The sequence below is a fragment of the Propithecus coquereli genome, unplaced genomic scaffold (assembly GCF_000956105.1).
Source record: "Propithecus coquereli isolate 6110/MARCELLA unplaced genomic scaffold, Pcoq_1.0 Scaffold138, whole genome shotgun sequence".
NCBI classification, from domain to species: domain Eukaryota; kingdom Metazoa; phylum Chordata; class Mammalia; order Primates; family Indriidae; genus Propithecus; species Propithecus coquereli.
Window position 1 is genome coordinate 1,354,567 of NW_012138080.1, and position 8,479 is coordinate 1,363,045.

Sequence of the window (8,479 nt, forward strand, 5' to 3'; positions counted from 1 at the left end):
TTGAAGCCTGAATATGGGCAGTGTTATTATCCTAACACGTTGGAACACAAATCCATCCATCTTATAACAATACTTCATTGCTTCGGAGGTTCTTAAATTGTATAAAAGTAAATGTGAATTTGAAATGAAATTCAAAAATTACTTTAAGCTAACTTTTAACAATATTTATCAAATCCATTTGTCTAAATGGAAAACAATGATTTTTTAAAAAAAATTGGCACTAATAATATCCCCCTTTTATTTTTGTACTCATATCCCACTTTCCCTCCCCTAAGATCCCAAAACAAGGGCTTGAGCTTTAGGTCAGCCTATATCTGGAAGGGACAAGAAAAAAAAAGCTACGTTAACTCTTTAGTACCAGTATGTAATACACTATTCCCATTTTATTGCTTACAAAACTAAGATCCATTTGCCTAAGAGCGTAAATCTATGGTATACTGTAGGCTAGAAATCAGCTCTCCTGCCTGGTCATGCAGTAATTTCCAGGCTGTAAAATCAGTGGGTCTCAACCCTGGCTTCGCATTAAAGTCACCTGGGGAGCTTTTGAAAAAATACCAGTGCGTGGGCCCCACCCCAGCCCATTAAGCCAAAATCTCTGGAGATGGGGCCTGGGCAAGGAATTTTTTTTTTTTTTAAAGCTCCTCAAGTGATTCTAATTGTGCATCCAGGGTTGAGAGCCAATGTTTTAAATTAAACAACATACAAGTTTGTCCTCAGTCTATATGAATCACTTTATCAGCACCCACAGCTCTAGTCACAAATTGCCAAATGAAAATTAATTATAAACATGGAGGAAAAGAGAATCCATGTTATGAAATTCCTTTTTGTAACCTACTTACACAGAGAATAAGACACTTGACTGAGGCTTGAGAAAGGAAGCTCTGACCAAGGGTTATGAGTATGAAGACAATGCCTGCCCTAGATGTCTCTCCCTGCCTTTATTTAGAACAAGAACTGGTAAGACAGGGTATAAATGCCAGGCGAGTTGCTGACCCACTCTGTTTCCTCCTCCTTGTCTATAAAATAGTGATAGTAATAGGATAGTTAGAAGAATTTAATGAAAAATATACCTCATACTAGTGAAGGCATGAAATAAGTATTTTAAGATAAAGAAGTAAGAACCACGATTCTTGCTTTAGCCAAATAAGCAAAGCAGTAAATTTGTTTGTCATAACTTTTGTTTATATCCACACAATGGATAGAGTAAAATGAATATTAGCAGTATATTATGCATCTTAAAACCAAATGTAGGTGACTTTAAATTGTCTGTTATTTGTATTGTGTGTTCTCTCTTACCTCAAATATTTAAAATATGAATTCCTCCTCCTCATCTTCCCCCTCCTATTACTGTTTTTTTCTAGATGAATATGATGTTAACACAACACATTAGTATACTGCAATAATTGTGGGAGAAGACCTTTTTGGTAATAGGACACACATCCAACAGCTTAATTTTGTGTTAGTGCTCCTTGCACGGTGAATGAGGAATTCTATATGAGGGTGTGGTTAGTGCACCTCCAATGATCCCATCCACTACTGTGGCTCATCTTACTTTGGATTTGTAAACCTCTACGTTAGTTTTTGTTCATCTGCCAGACAGTAAGTACATATTTACTCTATGTACTTTTTCTTTAACTACAATTTTTTGTTATTTTAATTATTTGACAATATCATTTATCAACCCTAACTGCTAACAATTTATCACTTGCATATTTTACTTAACCGGTAATTTATCATCTTTTATTTTTAAAGTACTAGTAAATTTACTGGCTCTTTCAAAATAAAATAAATCTAGCACATTTTATTGACCTTATTCAGTTATTAGTTTTGTGTGTGCATGTGTGTGTGTGTGAACTTCAGCTTTTGTAATGGTTTATATCTAATGTCCTGGTTTAAAGTCTAACACGGAATTGATAGATTTATTGGTTTTTTAAAAAAGCATTAAAATGGCATCCGAACTTTTTTCTTTGAAGAAAGACACTTAATTTTCTTTTATAATCACAAGATTTTTACAAAGATACTTTTAATCATTTACTTTAGATTACTTAGAGGATTGCTGTCCTTTACCATCTTACAATTCCAAGGAGAGCTGAATTTAAGTGAAATGGATAGTGTACTTTTTGATTTAGGTGTATTCAGAAGCATTTCCTAAATATGAGACTTTTTATGTAATGGTAATAATGACCCCAGCCTGAGAATCTATGTATTAATATGTGAAACTACTGCATTAAACAAACAAACAAAAACACAAACCAAAAAACCCTGACTGCCTTTAGCGGAGGCAAAGTGTTCCATGTGGTGTTCCTTCATCCTCATCCCTTTGTGCTGTTCCCAAGGCTGCATCTATGAGTCTTCATTTTGATTAACAGCCTTTCTCAGGAAGTGGGAGGCAGAGACTAAGAAGCTAAACTCTCTTTGAAGTGTGTGCTAAATGATTCACAACAGTGTGAATGAATCAATTTCTGCAAGCATTCCCAACCTTTTAAATATGTTGTCTGCCAAATCTTTGTTGGATTACATTCAATTTTTTTTTTGAAAGCACCTTTCTCCATGACACCTCTCTTCATGCAGTCCACAAGTATATAAGCCATTTGTAGTTCAGCTTCATTGTGCTTGCCCCAGGGTAGTGTTTTGGGGGAAACATTTAATATTAATTTGCCTTTACATTTAAATGTCTTAAGTCCTGCTTCTTTCCTTGTCATCATTGCCATTAGCATCGGAATTCATTTTAGTGGTTCCAATTGTTTAAGAAACCAGCAGAAATAAGAGAAACTGAGTTTTGGCTAACCCCTTTGATGTACAATTATGTATTCTACATGATATAGCAATGGGATTACCTTATCCAAGATAGAAGTGAATTTTTTTTTTTTCTTAGTATTTCTTTTTTACTTTGAGGGAAAATAAGTTAACAACAAATTTGTTTACTCTTAGCTAATTGTGCATTTTAGGCAAAAGTTATTCAATCCTTAAATGTGTCACTGTAAATGATGAGATTCCATGATTCGATTCTCAAATCAGATCTTGGAATCAAGCTGATTTCCAGATAGTATGATTTAAGGGCCAGTGTCTATTCGGGAGAGTTCAAAGGCTAGTGCAAGTTCGCTAGAGGTCTTTCAAGGTCTGGTCTACAGATACTTGCGTCATAATCACCCATAGTGCTTCCTATACTAAGAGATTCGTGGCCTGTCCTCAGATCTTAATTCAAGATGCTGGGGGTAGGACCCAGGAATCTGTTCACTAGGTTCACCGGGTTAAGTTTGTTCAGCTTTGAGAACACTGCTATAAAGTTTTAACATTCTCTTTGACATCTCTATGAATAACCAATCCCATTGCACAGTAGTGTATTTGTTCTGAGCATAAATTTGTTACAAAACTATACTGGAGGAAGATAGAATTGGCTATCAGGCAGTTATTAATACAGTGTATAGGAAGAGAGGAAGAAAGATTAAGTGTTAGATACAAATTGTTGTTAAGAAATTTCTCATGAAAACGAAAGGATTCTCATTAAGAAGAAAAGAAACTTAAGCCGTATTAGTTTATGAAGATTTGTGGTTTAGGTACTATATTCTCATATTCTCCCACAGGTCAACCCTTCCCACCTGCCCCCCGCCCCGAGTCTCTCCTCTCCCTCGTTATAGAACGGTTATGAAGTGTCTTAGAATTTACATTATGCAAGGTCATTAAACAAGTTTTTTCTGTTTTTGTGGCAAATCATCATCACCTTAAATAGCACGAAGACTTTTTTGAGAGAAGAATCAGGAACTCTGACCTAGACGCAAACAATGGTTAGTGTTTTAAAGGGTATAACAGAGAATATCAATGTGTTATATAAGGATTCAAGATACTGTGGTATTTATGTTGGGCGTGCAAGAGAAATATGATTATTATATTTAAAAACATTTACGGTTTTGTTTGGCTTTCTTAGTATTGTAAAATATTGTCTTTTCTTTGTCATTTTACAGTTTAAATAGGTATAGATGTAAATTTAGGATTTTTTTTTTTGTTCAGACATAGCAGGGACCTTTCCAGTTGGGTAAGAAATGGAAGTTAATGATTTACTAAATTGTGAAGCTCATGTGGGGTTTGGATGGGGAACCCCAGAGTGTCTGCTGGGTTACTTTTTTTTTTTTTATATCCACCTGATGTGGAAGTTTCATTGTATCTCCTGTGCAGACTAGAGTGGTTGAATTATAAACTTTCCCCCAGTGATGCCATCCAAATTCATTCTTTGAACAATTAAAGCCAAAAAGACCAGAAAAATGCAACCACATCTTGATAGCCTCCATGCACGCCCTGGTTGCTTTTCCGATGCGGTGATTGTTTTCTGGGTGAGTCAGGTAATGTTTCTGTCACTGACCTGTTAACATCATGGTTCATTCTTCCACCAAGGGAGAGGAAGACAGTGCAGGCACTTAACTGCTTCCTCTCAGGTAGGCTTCCCTGAGACAAGGATGCATTGAAGAGAACGGGAGAGAGGAAAGAGGGCAGGGCATGTGGTCTCAGCTAGAGTCTAGCTACCGCTTACCCCACAAAGTTGATGTCCCTCAAATCAAAGAAAGTGGGTTTTCTTGCCCGCTCCCTCCCATCAGGCAATTTTTGTGTGGGGGTTGCTGGAGGAGAGAGTTTTAACCTCTATGGTGAAGTGGATCCTGTGAGGCTGAGGGCATTCTTGCAGAAAAGGGGGCAGCTGGAAGCCATTAGCCACCAACTCTGCCAGCAGCAGGGGCAGGGTGTACGGTGTACCTGGGTCAAGGAGTCTCAGTGGACCACCAACAGCATCCATCTTTTGTCTTTTGTCTCTCACCTTTCAATCCGAGCTTCATTCTGCATTCATATGCCACCATTCTGTTCAGAAACTGCTAAAGGCTCCTTGCTACCTAGAGAACACATTTCCAGTTATCCATGAATCCTGTCTTTTTAAATTTCCAATCTTTCTTTCACTGCTCTTGCTACCCTCCCTAGGTCCACCTTAGTCCTACACATATTGCATGAATCCCTTCCCTTCCTCTCTACCTGACTTTCTCCCTTGGTCATTCCTTCATCTCAGATGTTTTCTTCTTCATGCCTCGAAGTCAACAAAACTGTGATGGTGTCCCCAGTCTAATACATTTGTGCTTTAACCTCTTTGGATCTCAGTTTCTTCACCTGTAGAAGGGACTGTTTAGCTCCTAAGTTCCGATGATATGCTGCATTTTAAAGATTTATAAAATTCTCCCAATAGTACTTGCTTGTAAAGAGGGTGACTCACAAAGACCCTGTGTTCTCTTTATTTTATGAACTTTCTTGTATTTATTGTGTCAGCTCCTAGGCATTTATCATAACTACACTTGAATTATGAGGCAACATTACCTTTGGACATACCATCTTCTTAACTGGACTGTAAGCTTCCTAAAGGCAGGTACCCTTGCTTAACTAGCTTCCATAATGGCTAGTACAGGAAGTCTTACATGGGGTTTATAAATTAATATGCTTGGTTTTAAATAACAAAGCACTAGGCAACTCCTTGTATCTGGACTGTAAAAGTGTACAAAGAAGATGAGTTTGAAGGCTAGATGATTATAGTTGAAAATCCAAGTAAGCTTAGGTTTATAGTTAAAACAGAAACTTAGAAGCTGATAGGGATGTATACTAAACAGTGATCAAAAGCTCACTGGAAAAGGGAGCTCTTTGTTAAAAGGAGGGACCTTTAATCTAAACATATGTAGGAAGTTAATGATTCTAGTTATTAATACATTAGCCAAGAGGCTCCAAAAAATCATCTCCCAATTATTTGCTTTTCTTGTATAATATTTATCAGGTTATGGCTAAATAAAAAATATTTTTAAAGTATTTTTAATTTCCTTAGAACATTTGAGTTTGTATTCTATACCTTCTCTCTAGACTGAAATGTTTAGTTAGGATATCTAATTGGAACTATATGTTAAAATCATCAGAATCAGTAGGTTCATGATAAAAGACAATGGTATTATTAATAGAAGTTATTTATTATGTTCTCAGAGGCTGGAGTTTATGTTTTAAGTGTATTCTATCATGCCCCAAGGGTATTTATAAACCAACTGTCTTAGCAAGTCTGTCTTTCATGATTTAACTCCATGTACTGGGCTGGTACAAGTGGCTATTGAACACCAGCCAAGATGATTCACTTTTCATCACAAGATGGAAAACTTTCAGTATGGTTCTGTCTAGGTATCTGTTTTCTGCTACTGGTTAAATACTAGTGACATAGAAGGTGGTAAGGATGCATTGAACACTTTCAGATAAGTAGTTCAGGACTGTTTAAAAATCCAAAACTTGGGATTGTGATGAAAAAACACAAGGGACCCATTTCACAATAAACTGAACTTACTCATTTTTCTCCTTTATTTCCCACCTATAACCTTAACTACAGAGATGAGGGAGGGAAAGAAATTGTGAAAGACCGAAAGAAATGCCCAATTAGCCTCACTCTTTCTACTATGGTTAGAATTTATTTTCTTTTAATACAATTGATGGTTTGTGTGTGTTTCTCAGCTGAAATTTAGAAGATAAGAAAAGATAGGATATTTGGAATGTCATATACAGGGAAGCATTGCTATCAAACATATTATTGAAGCTGGAAAAAAATGAAATTGAAACAAAGAACACCTGCTACTTTAACTCATTTTTTTAAAAAAAAACATAATGTTCTTTACTTGCTAACTGGACACATTGTATTTTCAGAGAAGAGAAAGTGCTAATGTAAATGGGAGAAAATGTAATGATTCACTATGCAATATGAAATCAGAAATATTTTAAATTGGGTATATTTCAGTTTATGGAGGGGTAAGGTGTTTTGTATAAAAGTGGTTTTGCTCATCAGGTGGTGCGTATTTCTCTCAAATTGCAGCAAAGAGAATAAAATCGGCTTGTCACTAAAGATTTTTTTTTTATTGACATCTTTAGCTTGTCTTCATGCCAGTAATTAAATTGCTAATTATGTGTTTCTGTTACTGTGGTCATGCTTTTATTACATAATTGCTTCAAGTTTAGCTCAAATCACTAACAATATTTATTTAACCTTTTTGTACATTAGATAAATTTTAATATATAAAAGCTTTGGAACGAGTTCATTGACTCTGTTTTGATTAGCAAAATCAAAGGAATTCTAACCTTTCTTATAGTTACATGGATTGTTGGTCATGTTTTCAATGAGATTGCTGATAATTATTAATTTGAGCAATAGCAATCGTTGAAAGACCAATTGAGATAGAATAGAAAAAATACAAAGAAAACTTTTCAAAAACCTAGCTTATATTCAGAAAAAGGAAATAATCTTGCTTGAGGTAATTGGAAACATAAAATTAATAATTTGATCTTTAATATGTGTCCATATTTTTTTTAAAAATATTTGATTAAGTTGTGGGTAATTCAGTTACCAAGCTCCCACTCCCCCCTTGAATGCAGGCATAATTTTTGTCAGTGTTTCAATGTATTCATGATTTTTTCCTCATTTGTTTATTTTATGTAAACCATAAGAGACATTTTTCTCGGTGAAGATTGCCTCTTTATTTTATTTTGAAATATTTGTATATTTATTTCATTAAATGAGATAATGCTTTTTCTTATTAACATAATTTCCAGTACATTAAACATATTTCTCCACAGACAGAAGAGAGGAATCAAATTAAATGACAGCTAAATCACTTGCAGCAATTTCAACTGTTAAAAGAAATAAGTGTCTCTGTTTTCTTTGTGATCACAAGATGTGCTGTAAAGGGAAATGAAATACTAACGAAAGGAAGGAAAACATAAAGAAATAATGACTGACTTATTGCAGTAATACCATTGAGAGAAGAAAAATTCACTACAAATAAAAGGAAAAATAATAAGTGGATTCGAAAGTTACTAAAATTCATTTCTTATTGATGAGTTCAGTGGAAGCCTAATACTAAGTAAACTGATGAAAAAAAATCAATGCAATAAACTATGAATGATGAAGGTTGAAATAAATGCTTTGCGTATGGAGGACCATTATTCTAAATGTCTTTAATTTTTTAATAATTCATGTCTTTATGTTTATAAAAAAGGGAGGCATTTATTGCTGGGTGGACTCAAAATGCATGCAAAAAGCATCTGCTAGAATCCCATATTTAGTAATAAGTCCAAGTGATATTGGTGACCTTCTGATTTTTTGTATCATGTCTTGACTTTGACATAAGTATATTAGGAAGTGAGCTTGAATTTTAAAAAACGGTGTGACAAAGGGTGCTGGTACATCTCTACAGCACACTATCGAGAACAAATTGCTTTCCAAAGAGATAATTAATTTTTGGACCATAGAAAACAAGACTGAGAATATGTTATATATATACATATGTGTATATAGTATGCTTGTAAATATTCTGGGGAACAGTGATGGCACTTCTTGGCAAAATCAACATTGCCATACACATACACATGCATACATTCATGCGGGGGTGTGTGCGGGTGTGTGTGTGTTTATGCTGGTCAGCTTGTTAAT

The 8,479-nt window shown here is 35.1% G+C and overlaps 1 long non-coding RNA gene across 1 annotated transcript in view; it reads left to right on the forward strand.

Moving 5' to 3' along the window:
• LOC105806127 overlaps positions 1-8,479 on the forward strand; it is a 401,664-nt gene that overhangs the window by 206,003 nt on the left and 187,182 nt on the right. The gene's annotated exons all lie outside the window — the stretch shown is intronic.